Source organism: Triticum dicoccoides, chromosome 1A (assembly GCF_002162155.2).
Source record: "Triticum dicoccoides isolate Atlit2015 ecotype Zavitan chromosome 1A, WEW_v2.0, whole genome shotgun sequence".
Classification (NCBI taxonomy): Eukaryota; Viridiplantae; Streptophyta; class Magnoliopsida; order Poales; family Poaceae; genus Triticum; species Triticum dicoccoides.
The window spans coordinates 300,592,048-300,609,785 of record NC_041380.1 but is presented as its reverse complement, the minus strand read 5'-3'; the positions used below and the strand labels follow the sequence as shown (position 1 = coordinate 300,609,785).

The 17,738-nt window shown below is 50.2% G+C and overlaps 1 long non-coding RNA gene across 1 annotated transcript; it reads right to left on the bottom strand.

Moving 5' to 3' along the window:
* Positions 1–8: 8 nt before the first annotated feature.
* Positions 9–14,562, bottom strand: LOC119283803. Its single transcript, XR_005139068.1, has 3 exons — positions 13,792–14,562; positions 534–617; positions 9–215 (listed from the first exon to the last, which is right to left on the bottom strand). It is a non-coding gene; the product is annotated as an uncharacterized LOC119283803 (long non-coding RNA).
* Between the last annotated feature and the right edge of the window lie 3,176 nt (positions 14,563–17,738).

Genomic DNA, 17,738 nt, shown 5'->3' with positions numbered 1-17,738 from the left:
AGCTTCCATTCAAAAGTTGTCAGGTTTCAGGTTTGGCCCTGTTTACAAGATAGCCATACAAAGCAAAATAAAACTTGGAAAGGCAAGAGTCTTGATCGAAGCTAAGAAAAACTCCCCAAACTCCAATGGCTCCCCCTGATGATGATAGGTTGAATCCCGTCGAAAATGATCTCGAACACCTCCTGTTGCATCTAACTCCAAAAAGCACGCCGTTGCTGCAAATTGACGAAGTGCGTCAGCCAGATGATGGATTAGCTTGGTAGCTTCAAAAGATCAAATCGTTTATGGTACGCCCAAGGGCCCAGGAAAGAGCAGCAGCAGCGATCTAAACTAGCGCTGTCCAGCACCCCTGATCTGTTTTATCCAGATCAATAACTCCCCTACAGATTCTCTGAAGTCTGAACACACACCAAGAATACCGAGCAGGAGCACAGATATGTATACACGCTGGATGGATAGAAAGGAATGCAGTATCCTGATAAGGTCATAGAAGAATTAAATATAAGAAAGTATCGAAAGATATTGGCTGGTACCTTGCATGCTTCATCTGCTCTAGTATCAGTTTGAGCGAATCAGAACATCTGCCAGAGTCTTGTTCCTGGCATTGTCCCGCTTGCCTGAAAATGGCTCCTTTTCGTCACAAACGTTTGAAATAGTAACTTTGAACATAGCATCAGCCCACAATATCAAGGTTTTGTTGAGGGGGCATCTGGCCCAGATTACCGGCAGCGAGATGGCTACCGAGGACATCGTGGTGGTCGCGGTGGTAGGAACCGTTATCGCCAACCTCCTCCGCCTGTGTTCGCGGAACCGTCGTCATCTTCCGAGGTGGTTGCTACCGGCCAGGTGTCGGATGTGTCTCGACAGGCTATGGAGGTGGTAACGACGCTGGCGTCTGCTGTGGTTCCTGAGACTGAGACCTTATTGTCGGATGCTGTTGGTACTGCCGATAAGACAGATGCAGATAGAACCTCCAAGTATGCTCGTAAGAAAGGCAAGATGTTGTGCTATCGCTGTGGTGAGAGGGGCCACTTTATTGGGGAATGTGTAACTGAACTTTGTGATACCTGCCTCAAGCCTACGCATGACACGGGGGAGTGCCCTATTCTGCGGGATCAGATGCCGAGTATCACCATCTATGGCGTTTATTGTGCTGAGTTGATGTTTTTTGAGTCTCCTAGTGCGAGGGAGATACCTGACGAACCCCAGAGCACAACTACAGGGATTGTCAAAGTTACTAAGAGTGATGTGTCCGAGGCGCAGATTATGCACAGGCTCACTGAGTTAGTTCTTGGTAACTTTGAGTGGGAGCTCAAGCGTCTCGATGCCAATTCTTATAAGGTTGATTTTCCTACTTCGGAGGACTGGGAGCGTATGTTGAGTTTTGGGTTATGCAGAGTACCTGGTACTGAGTGCATCCTCGAGTTCCATGAGTGGAAGCGAGTTGAGCCGCAGGGCAAGCCTCTTACCCAGGTCTGGCTGCGTTTCCCAGGGGCTCCTTACAAGCCGCTTCAGGATGCTCGGGTTGTTGCTAGCTTGGGGTTTCTGGTCTGAAAGACCGAGAAGGTAGATATGGCTTTTACCAGAGCTAATGGAGTGGCACGCTTGCTAGTGAGTGTCCTCGATATTGAGTTTGTGCCTGACATGGTCAAGTGGACTTACAGGGGCATGGTTTTCGATCTTGATATTGAGTTTGAGGATACAGATCTTTTTGCTGAGGCTATGGCTGGGACGAATGTGGATATGCATGATAACAATGATGGTTCGGGGAACACGGAGACGCGAGGGGATGATGTTAGGCCTGAGACGGCCAACGGGCCGAGCCCCACCTTGCAGGCGCCTGGGTCTGGGCTGCTCCTTCTACTACGGTACCCATGAACACGCTGAGGTTCGGTTCTTTTGAGCCTGCTTCTGCTCCTCCTAGGCTGTGGAGCGATCGGGTGGAGTCTGATGACGTGTTGGAGGGCATGCTTCCCCCTTTAGACTTTGCTGTGGGTGAGGTCTCTACCGAGGGGGTGGAGGATCGTGGGCAGGTGGCCCCTTCTTCCCCTTCTCTTTCTGCTGCTGAGCCACGGTTGGGGACCGCGGATGAGGTGCTTTCTTTGCCGCTCGGTGATGGCCCAAGGTTGAGAGGGAGACCGAGGCAGGAGGCCTTAGTTCCTTCTTCTCCTGCGGTGGTCAGGGTGAACACGCCTGCGCTGTCTGTTGGCTCCGTGGGCCTGCAGTCATCGGTTCCGCCGCAGGAATTGCTCCTGCCGACGCCGGCTTCTGTGGGTGCCTCTCCTGCCGGCGCGACAGCTGTTCTTGGAGAGGAGCAGGGGCAGGCGGCCCCTGTTCTTATCTCCCATCGCCAGCATATGGGCGAGCCGACGACTGAGCTGTCAGCGGCTGTTGGGGAGCGTGGGCAGGTGGCCCAGCGTTCTCCCCCTACGTTCGCCGGGGCTGGTGTCGGCGGCGGGTCCTGAGGACTCTCTACATCCGCTCGGTGGGGGTGGGGCGGGAGGCCCTACCCCTATCGATACCACTAGGGAGGAGGTCATCGCCTTTGGAGGTATCCCGGATCTTCAGGACCAGCCGGACGTTGATGACATGCAGCCGAGGTGCGCCAGGCGGGCGGCCAAGCTTCGTGATATTGAGGTCACTACTGGTATGTCGGTCAATACCTTCAATTCTATTTTGCACTTTTCAGATGTTGAGATTATTCATAATGCAAACTAGTTAGGAGTTTCACTAGGTAGCAATGATAATGAGATCTCGCATTCGGTTAATGACATCTTGGATCTTGAAGCAGATCGGGCTTTGGACATGATTCACAATTTAGCTGCCATTAAACCTATGAACGATTCAGATATTGCTCAGTTGGGTGTCAGGGTGTTAGATACACTTTGTGCAGATCTTGCTCCTTCCCCTTCTGAGATTGAGGAGGAGGAAGGTTCTTTACCTCTTGGGGAGAGTGAACCTATAGAGGATCCTTGCGGTAGACCCACCGAACCCGATTGTGAGGACCGGGTGGAGGAAGTTGCTAAGCCGAAGCGCAAGTGGCAACGCAAAACCTACCCAGTTTCGGCGGTGCGTAGAAGTGCTAGGAACCGGATGACCAAAAAATTTCATGACGAGTTATGAGAGGAATTTTTTGGAATAGCAGAGGTCTGAGGGACTTGGCTAAAAGAAGATTTCTAGCAGAGGCTTCTATCGAACATATGTTGGACTTCACTGCCCTTTCTGAAACAGGAAGAGGCAACTTTTCTCCTCAATTCCTAAACACATTGTCGGGAGGTGTTGATTATGACTGGCACTGTCTTCGCCCGAGAGGAAGATCAGGTGGGATCTTACTTGGGGTTAAATGCGAGACGTTGGAAGTCCGAAGTGTGGTCATGGGAGATTTTGCCGTCAAGTTTCGGGTTAGGTCGAAGGTCGACGGGTTTAATTGGGCCCTGGTGGCGGTCTATGGGGCTGCACAACCAGAACTCAAACCTGATTTTTTGGCGGATTTAGTCATTTGCGGGTCTGAGCAGATTCCAATCTTAGTGGGGGGGGGGGGTGATTTCAATATCATTAGAAGGAGAGACCAAAAGAACAATGATAATTTTGATGACAGATGGTCGTTCATGTTTAACACCATTATTGAAAGCTTGGATCTGAGAAAGATAGAGCTTTCGGGAAGAAAATTCACATGGGCTAATTCTCTGCCAACCCCCACTTTTGAGAAGCTAGACCGTGTCCTCGCGAGCATTGACTGGGAACAGAAGTTTCCCCTGGTTACTGTCCAGGCATTATCGCACGGAATCTTGGACCACACCCCCTTACTGGTTGACTCCGGCGAGGCAACGCACATGGGGAATAAGAATTCCTTCTCTTTCGAACTAGCATGGTTCGAGAGAGAAGGATTTTTTGATCTTATAGCCAGGGAGTGGCCTAAAGATGCAGGAGGAAGGTCTCCGATTGAGAGATGGCAGAATAAGATTCGACACCTGCGAAGTTTCTTGCGTGGGTGGGCTAAGAATCTCAGTGAGATTTATAAGGTTGAAAAGGAAAGGCTCCTTACCCTTATTCAGGCCCTAGATGTCAAAGCCGAGTCCATGATCTTAGATTCAACGGAACTTCATGTTAAATTAGATGCGGACATGAGATTGAAAGAGCCCCTGCGAGAAGAAGAATTGAAGTAGGCATTGCAGGCGAAGGTTCGCAGGGTGATCCAGGGGGACGCCAACACTCAATTCTTTCATATGATCGCCAACGGCAAGCATAGAAAGAAAAGGATCTTTCAGCTTGAGCAAGACGAAGGGACGATTGTAGGATAGGAGAATCTTAAATTATACATCACTAATTACAATAAGCAGCTTTTTGGGCCTCCGGAGGATAATTTGTTTCTCTGGATGAGTCACGGATTGAGGATGTCCCTCAGCTTGCTTCCGATGAGAATGATATTTTAACTGCTCCGTTCTCGGAGAAAGAGGTGTTTGAAGCTATTTCTCAGATGAAGAATAATAAAGCTCCGGGGCCGGATGGATTTCCAGCGGAGTTTTATAAGAGATGCTGGCATATCATTAAAGGGGATTTGCTTCTGATGTTCCAGAATTTATTCTCTGGACAGCTTCACTTGTTTCATCTGAATTTTGGAACTATTACCTTGCTTCCTAAGGAAACAGAGGCAGTGTGAATTGAGCAGTTCAGGCCTATCTGCCTTCCGAATGTAAGTTTCAAAATTTTTACCAAGGTTGGGACAAATAGACTCACGCAGATTGTGCATTCTATGGTGCAATTGTCCCAAACTGCTTTCATGCCAGACCGAAACATCCTTGAGAGGGGGGGGGTCCTGCATGAAACGCTCCATGAAATCCATACGAAAAAACTAGATGGGGTTGTTTTCGAAGTGGATTTCGATAAAGCGTACAACAATGTCAAATGGCCATTCCTCCAACAAGCGTTGAGGATGAAAGGTTTTGATCCAGCCTGGAGAAAACAGGTGGAATCCTTCATGCAAAAAGAAAGTGTTGGAATTAGAGTGAATGATGATATAGGTCGCTATTTCCAAACGCATAAGGGCTTGAGACAAGGAGATCCAATGTCATATATTCTATTCAACATCGTAGTCGACATGTTGACAATTCTTATAGGGAGGGCTAAGGATGCTGGCCAAGTAGGTAGTTTGGTACCTCATCTAGTTGATGGAGGTGTATCTGTCCTATAGTACGCAGATGATACAATCATCTTTATGGAGCATGACTTGGTAAAAGCGAGAAACATGAAGCTGGTGTTATGCTTATTTGAACAATTGACCAGACTAAAAATCAATTTCCACAAGAGCGAATTGTTCTGCTTTGGAAGAGCCAAAGAGGAACAAGAGGCGTGTAAGCAATTGTTCGGATGTGAATTGGGGGCTTTACCTTTCACGTATTTAGGTATACCCATTCATCATCGTAAGATAACAAATAGAGAATGGAAGTGCATTAATGATCGATTTGAGAAGAAGTTGGGATACTGGAAGGGCAAACTGATGTCATGTGGAGACCGTTTAATTCTCATTAATTCGGTGCTCACAAGTTGTAACGCCCCGAGACCGATGCGCCAGGTGTCCTCCAGTTATTCGCTGTTGTTGCCTTGTCATTGCTTGCGTGTCATGCATTGCATATCATGTCATCATGTGCATTTCATTTACATACGTGTTCGTCTCATGCATCCGAGCATTTTCCCCGAGGTCCGTTTTGCATTCCGGCGCTCCTATGTCCTCCGGTGGTCCTTTCTATCTCTTTTCGTGTGCGTGTGTTAAACGTTTTCGGATTGGACCGAGACTTGTCATGCGGCCTTGGTTTACTACCGGTAGACCGCCTGTCAAGTTTCGTGTCATTTGGACTTCGTTTGATATTCCAACGGTTAACCGAGGGACCGAAAAGGCCTCGTATGTGTTGCAGCCCAACACCCCTCCAAAGTGGCACAAAACCCACCTAAACCTCTTCCATCATCTCGGTCATTTGATCACGATCGCGTGGCCGAAAACCGCACCTCATTTGGACTCTCCTAACTCCCTCTACCTATAAATATGTGGCCTTCCCCGAAATTTTCACGGATGAAACCCTAACCTCCTCCGCGCGCCACCGGACATGTCCACTCCGCCGCCAGACGCGTCCACCCCGCCGCCACATCACTCCGACCAATCGGAGCGTGCCACCTCAGCAGCGTCGCCGTCCCGCGCCAATCACGGCCCGCCACCTGTCCAGCGCGCCGCCCCCACCGCGCCGGCCCGCGGAGCCCATCGCAGGCCCGCACGGGCCCGGTCGCCGCCGCCGCCACCTGCAGGCGCGGATCCGCGCCCGCCGTCATGCGCCTCTGGCCGGAGACGCCGCTCGACGGCCACCGCGCCCGCGCGCCACCCTTCGCCGGAGTTCTCCGCCACCGCCTGCAACCTCGTCGAAGCACCGTGCTCTTGTGTCCTCGCCGCCCGAGCTCCTTGCCGTCCCCATGGCGCCGCCGCCCTCTTGCTCGTCGCCGGACGGGCCGGACCTCACCGGATCTGCCGCCTGTCGTTGGTCCCGGCCTTCCCGCCGTCCTCAGCGTTCTCGACGGAGCTCCATGGTGCGCCGCCGCCGCCCTGTCTCTCGCTCCCGATCGGATCGGGAGGAGGACGAGGAATCAGCCCTGTGGGCCCGCACCGCGACCGGCCCACCTCTAGCCTCAGCCCGTTTCCTCCGGTCCGCGCCGCCTCTCCGCTGAACTGGGCCAGGCCCATGGTGAGTAGCCCCGCTAAACCCCGCCCAGCGCATATCTTAGTTATCTGCCGCTCAGTGTGTTCATTTTTTTGTCTAAGTCCTGAGATTTCCTGTTTCATATGCCTCTTTTCATAGCATCATAACTCTGCATCCGTAGCTCTGATTCGTGCGTGTAGCATATCACGAGTACATTATTTCATATCATAGCATCATTTTCATTTGAGCTCATCTTGATGCCCGAAATGCTGTTGGAAGAGGGCTATGTGATGAATTTGTCAGATCTGTTTCATCAAATAGCTTTTTATCATTTTTGCCATGATTAATGTGTGCATGCTATGATCCTGAGCTCTACATGTGTTTTGTGATATACCATGCTATCTTTACAGAGGTGCTTGCCATGTATTTTTGTGATATGTGTGGTGACTAGCACAAGTTTGCAAAGTAGCGTAATCGGTAATGCTGATTTTAGGGACTTAGAATTTCACTAAGTCCTTGTCCTGATTTTGTCGTTATGCCATATGTTCATGTTGTTTCCTATTGATCCGTGCCTCTTTTGAGGATGATCAGTAAGGATGTTTTGTTAACATTGTGGTGCTCTATCCATCCATGTCTTTGTTTGCAATTATGGAGCACCCTAGCTTGAGTCAATCGAGCTCTACTTTTGCTAAATTATGATCCTGACAGATTGTTGACATGTTTAGCGATTTTGCCGAGGATGTTGCTATTGATCCGTGCATGCTATGTTGATGTTCTTGCCATGTCTAACTTCTATGCCATGTATTCTTGATGGGGTGTATGCTTAGTTTGTCATGCAATGCTCTGTAGTGAGTGCATCGAGCTCGTTAACATGCCTACTCGTTAACTGATTTGCATGCTCCAGTTTTTCACTAAGTCTGAATCTGTTTATGTTTTTGCTATGTTCACATGCTTGCAACTGTATTTTCGGATCCCTTTTGGCTCAAGGTCACTAAGGAATTTTTGTTAAGTGCTTTGAGTAGCTTCATGCCATGCCTTGCTTTGCCATGATATGTTCCTGTAGCATGTAGTTTTCATGTTCTAAAGTGTGCTTCCTGATAATAAATTCCAGACTTGTGTTAATTTCACTAAGTCTGAAACCTGTTATCGTTTGCCCTTTTGCCATGCTTGTTTGAACCTGTTAATGGATGAATTAGCCGTAGCTCAGTGTTCATCTTTTGTCAAGCATCATGATTGGAACCCTGCCATGTATTTTGTTGTCATGTTTGAGTGCTGTAGCATATTTAACTTGGTGCATTTAGTTGGTCACTCGCTGATTATCGCAGACCGGTGCCATATTTGTTTTGCTTGCCATTTCCAAACCGTGCATCCGATTCCGGTGATCTTTATATCGATTTCAACTGAAATCACCTCACCTTTCCAGTGGCACTCTTGGATTTCCAAGTTGAGGCCATGTTCAATCATTCCTTTGCAAATCATGCATATGCATCGCATACCGCATCCCGCATATCATACCATGTTCATGTGTTGGCTGTTTACTATGTTGTGCGCTTCTTTCCGGTGTTGCTTCGTCGGGTTGGTTCCGATAACGTCACGTTTGTGAGGATCCGTTCGTCTATGTCCGTTTGTCTTCTTCATGGACTCGTTCTTCTTCCTTGCGGGATTTCAGGCAAGATGACCATACCCTCGAAATCACTTCTATCTTTGCTGACTAGTTGCTCGCTCTTCTGCTATGCCTATGTTGCGATACCTACCTCTTGCTTATCATGCCTCCCATATTGTTGAACCAAGCCTCTAACCCACCTTGTCCTAGCAAACCATTGTTTGGCTATGTTACCGCTTTGCTCAGCCCCTCTTATAGCGTTGTTAGTTGCAGGTGAAGATTGGAGCTTGTTCCATGTTGGAACATGGATATTTTGTTGGGATATCACAATATCTCTTATTTAATTAATGCATCTATATACTTGGTAAAGGGTGGAAGGCTCGGCCTTATGCCTGGTGTTTTGTTCCACTCTTGCCGCCCTAGTTTCCGTCATATCGGTGTTATGTTTCCGGATTTTGCGTTCCTCGCGCGGTTGGGTTATAATGGGAACCCCTTGACAGTTCGCCTTGAATAAAACTCCTCCAGCAAGGCCCAACCTTGGTTTTACCATTTGCACTAACAACCTATAACCTTCCCTTGGGTTTCGCGAGCCCGAGGGTCATCTTTATTTTAACCCCTCCCGGGACAGTGCTCCTCTGAATGTTGGTCCGAAACGGGAAGCCTGCGGGGCCACCTCGGGGCAACTCGAGGGTTGGTTTTACTCGTAGCTTGACCTATCCGGTGTGCCTTGAGAACGAGATATGTGCAGCTCCTATCGGGATTTGTCGGCACATTCGGGTGGCTTTGCTGGTCTTGTTTTACCATTGTCGAAATGTCTTGTAACCGGGATTCCGAGTCTGATCGGGTCTTCCCGCTAGAAGGAATATCCTTCGTTGATCATGAGAGCTTGTGATGGTTTAAGTTGGGACACCCCTGTAGGGATTTGAACTTTCGAAAGCCGTGCCCGCGGTTATGGGCAGATGGGAATTTGTTAATATCCGGTTGTAGAAAACCTGAACTTGATCTTAATTAAAATGCATCAACCGCGTGTGTTACCGTGATGGTCTCTTTCCGGCGGTGTCCGGGAAGTGAACACGGTGTTGGAGTTATGTTTGACATAGGTTGCTCTAGGATCACTTCTTGATCATAGATTCTCGACCGTGCTTTTGCCTTCTCTTCTCGCTCTCATTTGCGTATGTTAGCCACCAAATATGCTAGTCGCTTGCTGCAGCTCCACCTCATACCTTTTACCTTACCCATAAGCTTAAATATTCTTGATCGCGAGTGTGTGAGATTGCTGAGTTCCCGTGACTCACAGATACTTCCAAAACTAGCTTGCAGGTGCCGACGATACCGTGCAGAGGACGCAAGCAAGCTCAAGGAGGAGCTCGATGAAGATCTTGTCCTTTGTGTTGTTTCGTTCTAGTTGATCAGTAGTGGAGCCCAGTTGGGGTCGATCGGGGATCTGTGTAGCATTTGGGGTAGTCTTCTTTTATTTTGGTTTCGTAGCCGGACCTTGATTGTATCTGGATGATGTAATGCTTTATTCATGTATTGTGTGAAGTGGCGATTGTAAGCCAACTATGTATCTCTTTCCCTTATGTATTACATGGGTTGTGTGAAGATTACCTCACTTGCGACATTGCTTTCAATGCGGTTATGCCTCTAAGTCGTGCTTCAACACGTGGGAGATATAGCCGCATCGAGGGCGTTATACAAGTATGCTCATGTTCCTATTGTCTTTTTTCGAGGTACCAGTCGGAGTTCGGGAAAGACTTGACTTCTATCGATCCCGTTTCTTCTGGCAAAATGATGACCTGAAGAGGAAGTATAGACTAGCTAAGTGGGACATTATTTGTAGACCGAAGGACCAAGGGGGTCTAGGTATCGAAAATCTAGAGGTAAAGAACAAATGTCTCCTTAGCAAATGGTTGTATAAACTTTCTCGAGAGACCGAGGCCACCTAGGCACAGATTCTGCATAATAAATACCTCCAATCCAAAACTTTATCCCAGGTGACAGTGAGGCCGATGGATTCGTCTTTCTGGAAAGGACTGATGAGAGTAAAGTCGGTTTTCCTCAATCGGACCAAGTTTATAGTCGGTAACGGTACTTCTACGAGATTCTGGGAGGATACTTGGCTAGGGGACACGCCCCTCGCGCTTCAGTATCCTTCTCTCTATAGTATTGTTCAACGGAGAGATGCAACCGTTGAGTCAGTATGCCAGTCCACCCCTCTAAATATCAGCTTCAGGAGAGCGTTAGCCGGCAACCGTTGGGAAGCTTGACTCCATCTTGTGAGAAGATTGATGGATGTTCAACTCTCTCAACGTCCGGATCAGTTGTGTTGGAAGCTTACTAGGAATGGAGATTTTACGGTTAAATCCATGTATTTGGATGTCATTAATTCAAGTTCTATTCCTACCTCGAAACATGTTTGACAGGTCAAAGTTCCCTTGAGAGTTAAAGTGTTTATGTGGTTTGTACACAAACAAGTCATTTTAATTAAGGATAACTTGATTAAACGCAACTGGAGTGGATCCTCTCGATGTAGCTTTTGTGATACGGATGAAACAGTCAAACACCTCTTTCTCGATTGTCCTTTGGCAAAGATTCTTTGGCAATCAGTTAACATTGCCTTCAATATTACTCCACCGAATAGTATTAGTACGTTATTTGGGACGTGGTTGGATGGGATTGAGTCCCAAACAACAAGACACATTCGTGTAGGAATATGTGCTTTATTATGGACTATCTGAAATTGCAGAAATGATTTGGTCTTTAACAGAACAACAAACACTCACTTTTTGCAGGTTATCTTCCAAGCCACTGCGTGGATCCGTATGTGGTCGTTACTCACTCCGACGGAGGCCAAGGAGCGTTTGGTTACTGGATCTATCCGATGAAAGATGGTAGCACGGGATATTTTCAGCCGGTTTGGATATCGGTAATGTAATAGGATAGGCAATTAGTTTTCCTATCTCTTTTTTGTCAGCCGGTTGTGGCTTTTATTTTGGTTCCTTAGCTCTTTGTGAGCAGCTTTTGTTTGAGACATTAAGACTATTGTTGAACCTGTTTTTATTCGCTAATAAAGGTGGCCGTATATGCATCATTCTGATGCAGAGGCCGGGATGTCCCTTTTTCTAAAAAAACAATACCAACGCGAAACAGCTTATAACAGTAGAGTTTTCTGTGCACTAAAGATAATAATTGAGATTTCCTTCCAAAACAAATGAAGAATTTACGTTTTCCAGTAGATCGTCACAGCATACCCATATCCACAACTTGATGCCGATTAAAGCGGTCAAACTTTTTTTCATGACAACAATATACTATTACTTGAGTAGACTATGGCTCTGTCCAAAGCATTGGAACCTGGCGTCCCTAACCAATCCAGTCTTTTCTCCATAATCAATGACATTCAGGCTCTGCTGAACTCTTTCAGTTCGTTTTAGATTGGATGGGTGAGTAGGAAGCAGAATAAGCTAGCACATAGCCTTGCTGACTTGGCTAGAAGATATGGTGATTTTTTCTTCATGGCAGAAGTTCCTTTGGAGCTGAAAGAAATTCTACTGTCCGATTGCAACCCTGATGGTTATTTTAATGCATTTCTTTTATCCTAAAAAAACGAAAATGTTAATGCCCACACGTGTGGGCGCTAGCCAACTCGTCCACACGCCTTCATTGCCGTCCAGCGCTTTTTGCACGAATCTTGGCATGAAAAGACTGAATTTGTGTGCCACGTAGGACAACTCGTGTGTGTGGCGTGTGAGGGAGTTCGCCCGCACGCCGTTTTCTCTCCGCGGTCAACGGTTCGCCAGTCGGGGCGTGCGATGAAATTGATGTCGCGCCTGCACGCCACGCACCATTTCTGTTCCCCATCTCCCACGACTGCCCATTCTCCCACTCTCCCACACCCAGGCTGTCATTTGCCATGTCTTTTGAGAGGTACATGGCAACTGCCCTATTTGTGATTGTAAACAGATGACAACTCTTTTTCACCCGAACATGTTATTGTTGCCACGTCTGTTTGTAGCGCTACATGGCAATTGTCTAGTGTTAGTAGGTGGCAACTCCTAAAGATACCACCATCGCCCACATGCCTGTCTCCTCTCCCACACACCAAAGCTATCAGTTGCCATGTGTTTTTGCAGGGTACATGGCAACTGCCTCTAGCGTGCTTGTAAGCAGATGGCAACTCTCTCTTTACCCGAAACATACTTTTTGCCATGTTTTTTTAGTGCTACATGGCAACTGTCCAGTGTTAGTAGGTGGCAATTCCTAAAGTTTTTTAAATCATGGTAACTGTAGTAGACAAGACCATACATGGCAACAACTGCAGTTGCCCAAAAATGACATCCGGCACTTGACCTAAGATGGCAACTGCAGTTGAGAAACCATGGCAACTGTAGTTGTCCGACATGGCAACTGTAATTCAGCAACATGGCAACTGTAGTTCAGCAACATGGCAACATGGCAACTGAAGAGGGTCCGGACCATGGCAATCGCGACGGGACGCGTGGTTACTGACACGCAGGGTGTGTGACACACGGGACGTGTGGCTCGCAGGCGGGGAGGGGCGACGGCCGAAACGAGTCGTGCGAGCCGCGTGCTCGCTCGCCCGTACGTGCTCGTGCGGGGCGATCGTGCTGCACCGGACGTGCGGTCTGTGGCTGCGCGCGCCCGGACGCGGTCATGCGGGCGGGGTCGTCTCCGTGTCACACAGGGCGTGCAGCACAACCACCCGATACACCACACGTGTGGCAGTTATGACGTCCAAGAAAAAAGCTTGAGTAGTCCGTGAAACAAAGAAAGTATAGAGGAATGATTAAGAGGCTATGACATCCTTCACCTAAGACCGAGTGACAAAGAGATGAAAAATGTACAACATACATCAGTAACTTTGAAATTTGGCAGATAACCCCCTAGCCATGCTTTAGACCGGACAACAATTTGGGCTTTGCTAGTTTGACGCAGAAAGTTTTGTGTTCAATACTTAAGTAGAATGTGAACAAAGAAAGTGTAGAGGAACTTCTTATTCCCACACCAGTCAACAAATCGTATCCTTGCGAAGCCAACAACCTTGTTTGATTGAATTAGAACGTAACACCATTCTCATGTTCGAAACAAGCTTGATTACAGTTTGGCCCCTAATTCCCAATATATCAATTTTGGGAGGTTACACAATCTTTCGCCGAGGCAAATCAAACGCTTCACGCATTTCTAATTCCCAATCAATTAACAAACTTAATAGTTGAGCATTGTACTTAGCCTATGCATGTCAAATGCCCCCCTGAATTTGAGTTCACGCATCATGATTAAGAATTGAACGTACAACTTTAATTGGATCTTATATTATACGTACTACTCCCTTTCTTCTAAATTACTCGTCGCAGAAATGAATGTATGTAAAATTAAAATACATCTAGATACATCCATACCTGCGATAAATAATTCGAAACGGAGGGAGTACTTAGCTATTTTCAATCATGCATTTCAGAAGAATGAGTCATGCAAGTCGATTACCTGCACGAGGAATCCGGCTTGATCCAAGCCACGGCGAGAGCAGAAATGCCCGAAAGAAACCACCATCGGTCATGATTAGACCAAGCTGATGCGCCGCCGAGACAATTACACTAGCAACCACCTTCCCCGTGTCCATGTCCACGGTGACAACATAGTTGCCGATGGTGAGATGCATGATGCTCGCGTTCATGGGGTCGATGACGCCAATCCTTGGTGTCTCCTCCATAGGCAGCCAGGGGTAGCCCCCGTTCGTCCAGAGTGGGCTAAGCGCCACCTCATGCTCCAGTGTCCAATCGTCGTCGCCATTGAGAGCAAACGAACGGAGAACGAAGGGGTCGTCGCACTGGGACACCACGGCGTAACGCAGCCTCCCCTCGCTGACCCCAACGCGCCGGTATCTGCACAGGGTCCGGGGATCAGGGGCCACCCGCTCCTTGTTAGCCCGAACTACTGTGACTAGAGGGTCGTGACTATCTACTGGTAGTACTTGCACTCAGCTCACTAGTATAACACACACACACTAGTGCAGGGCAAGACACACACACACACGAGGAAAGACGCTCACGGGATACTAGTTGTATGAAGCTCAAATGCTTGGAATGGAATGCATACAACCGGGGTGTGTGCTGCTGCTTATATAGCAGTTTGAACCGACCTACTGTTCTAAATGAGCTAAGCTCTTACGTCATTCCAAAACACCACGTCACTGCTGACCTATACTACTTCCTTAGCTACTAAGGCACGCCTGCTGCTCTTGCTAGTAAAAAAGATTTTACTTCCTGCCGTGCCGACATGCAGCCATGCATGCATCTGAGACGTAAATGCTGCTGTTGCCGTTGTGTGTACCGGAAGATCAAGTTTGACTCAACATTCTCCCCCTCAAACTTGTCGAAGGAGCTTGCCGTCGATGATTCCGACCTTGTCGCGCAGCTCCTGGAACCGGACACGACCAAGTGACTTGGTCAGGATGTCCGCCTTCTGTTCACCAGTCCTGATGAACTCCACGATCACCGAGCCTTTCTCGACGCAGTCACGTATGAAGTGATAGCGGAGATCGATGTGTTTGCTGCGGTCGTGTAGCACTGGATTCTTGCAGAGGGAAATCGCCGACTTGTTGTCGACAAAGATGAGCGCAGGGGCGGTGTCCTGATTCAGCATCTCGCCGAGAAGGCGAGCAAGCCAAATGCCTTGACAGGCCGCTGTAGCTGCCGCGATGTACTCCGCCTCGCACGAAGATACGGCGACAACCTTCTGCCTCACCGATTGCCAGCTGACGGGACTATTCCCGAGAAGGAATAGTATGCCCAAGGTGCTCTTCCGGGAGTCCACGTCACCAGCGTGGTCGGAGTCGCTGTACCCGACCAAGCTCTCGCCGTCGCCACGACGATACACGCATCCATGCGTGAGCGTACCCGCGATGTACCGGAGCAGGTGCTTGACGGCAGCCAGGTGATCGCTTGCCGGAGCTTCCATGAACCTACTCAGGTATCCGACAACGAACGTGATGTCCGGTCGGGTGTGCACGAGGTACCTGAGACTCCCGATGATGCTACGGTAGAGTGTGGCATCCACCGCTTTCTCGCGGCTCTCCTTGCTGAGCTTCAGCCGTGCCTCCATTGGAGCATGCACAGCATAGCAGTCCTTCATGCCTGCTCGCTCGAGCATCTTGGTGGCGTAGGCCGTCTGCGTGATTGTGATGCGACCACCCTCCTGGTTCACCTCCAGCCCGAGGTAGTACCGGAGCAGCCCAAGGTCGCTCATGCTGAAGAGACGATGCATCTCCCCCTTGAAGCGTTGAACCTCTTCAGGCTCTGCCCCGGCGATGACCAAGTCATCGACGTAGATGCCGACGATGAGCAGCGTGTTCGCGGTGCCACGCGAGTACACACCATGCTCAGAAGCGCTGCGTGAGAACCCAAGGGATGCAAGGCTTGCATCGAGCTTGGCATTCCACGCCCTTGGGGCTTGCCGGAGACCATAGAGGGCCTTGTGTAGTCGATACACGCCCTGCTCGTGGCCCTTGGCAACGAACCCGGGTGGCTGGGTGACGTACACCTCCTCGTTAAGGTCGCTGTTGAGAAACACCGACTTGACGTCCATGTGGTGTACCTCCCACCCACGGTGAGCGGCCACGGCAAGGATGAGCCGCACCGACTCCAGCCTTGCCACCGGAGCGAATACTTCCTCGAAGTCCACTCCCTCACGCTGCACGTAGCCCTTTGCGACGCGGCGCGCCTTGTGCTTGACAATGGCGCCGTGCTCGTCCTTCTTCACCTTGAAGACCCACTTGAGCCCGATGGCTCGGTGCCCAGCAGGCAGCGTGGTGAGTGTCCAAGTGGTATTGTCGTTGATCGACGCCAGCTCGTCCAGCATCGCGTGGCGCCAGCAATCCTCTTGCTCGGCCTCCACGAATGTGGTCGGCTCCTCGCCGGCCATCAGATGCAAGACCTCGTCGTCATCAGCGTCCTCATCCTCGGGCTGTTGCGGTGTTGCCGCAGCTTCGCCGAGGAGATCCCCATGCGCCGAAACCTGTGGGGGGCGCCTACGCTGTCGTCGGCGTCGAATAGCTCCGACCTCGCCGTTGGCGGGGTTGCGAACTGCCTCCCAGGACCCATGTTGCTTGACGTCGTGGTGTCCGGCGACACCGTACCCGGGGACGGTGTTCTCGGGGTCGCTGTTCCCGGATCCACACCTCCCGAGATTCCCGGGGTGGTACTTCCAGGGATCTTGCTTCCCGGGGTTGTAGAGTACATCGGGTACTCCACAGTGAAGGAACTGCTTGCCGGGGCCTCCCCCGACGCCTCCCAAGTCCATCGCGCGTCTTCGTCGAAGATGACGTCGCGAGAGACATGTACGCGTTTTGAGACGGGGTCATACATCTTGTACGCCTTAGAGCCCGTCTCGTAGCCCATGAACACCATTGGGGTGCTCCTGTCGTCGAGCTTCTTCAGCTGTGGGCGCGTCATCTTGACGTGCCCGACGCAGCCAAAGGTACGTAGGAAGCGTACATCTGGCTTCCTCCCATACCACGCCTCGTAAGGCGTCTTTCCGTCGACGCTCCTTGTGAAGGAGCGGTTGAGGATGAAGACGGCCGTGAGCACGGCCTCCCCCCAATACGTGCTCGGCACCTGCTTTGCCTTGAGCATGCAGCGTGCCATCCCAAGCGCTGTCTGGTTCCTCCGCTCGACGACGCCGTTCTGCTGCGGCGAGTAAGGTGCTGTGAGGTGACGTTGCACCCCTTTCTCGTCGCAGTGCTTGTAGAACGTGGCCGATGTGAACTCGCCGCCACGGTCCGTGCGCAGCACGCGCAGCTTGTGGCCACACTCGACCTCTGCTGCCGCTTGCTGCTTGACGATGGCTCGCTCCGCCTCATCCTTGGAGGCGAGGAGCAACACCCACATGAACCTGCTGTAGTCGTCGACGAGCAGCAGGATGTAGCGACGCCCTCCTGGCGTTGCCGGGGTGATTGGGCCGCAGAGGTCCCCATGAACCAGCTCCAGGAGTTTCTGCGCCCGATAGCGTGCCTTCTCGGGAAAGGGCAGACGCCGCTGCTTCCCCGCAAGACATGCATCTCACAGCTCGTCGGCGTGCTCGATGTGAGGTAGCCCACGAACGAGGTTGCCTCGCGCCATCTTTCGCAACCCGTCGAAGTGCTGGTGTCCTAGCCGGGCATGCCAACGCCACGCGTTGGAGACATGGCCCACGGCAAGGCACACAGGATGCACGGGTTGAAAGAAGAATTTGTAGAGGCGGTTCAGCGAGCGGGTAACCTTGATGAGCAGCCTCTTCTGCTGGTCGTGCACGGTGAGAACACCGCGCCGGATGCCGATGTCGAACCAGCCCTCGTCGAGTTGTCTGACACTCACGACGCTGCTCGTGAGCGCCGGGATGAAGTAGACGTCCGTGAACGCCCTGTGATCACCCCCTTTGTCGGCGAAGACGACGGT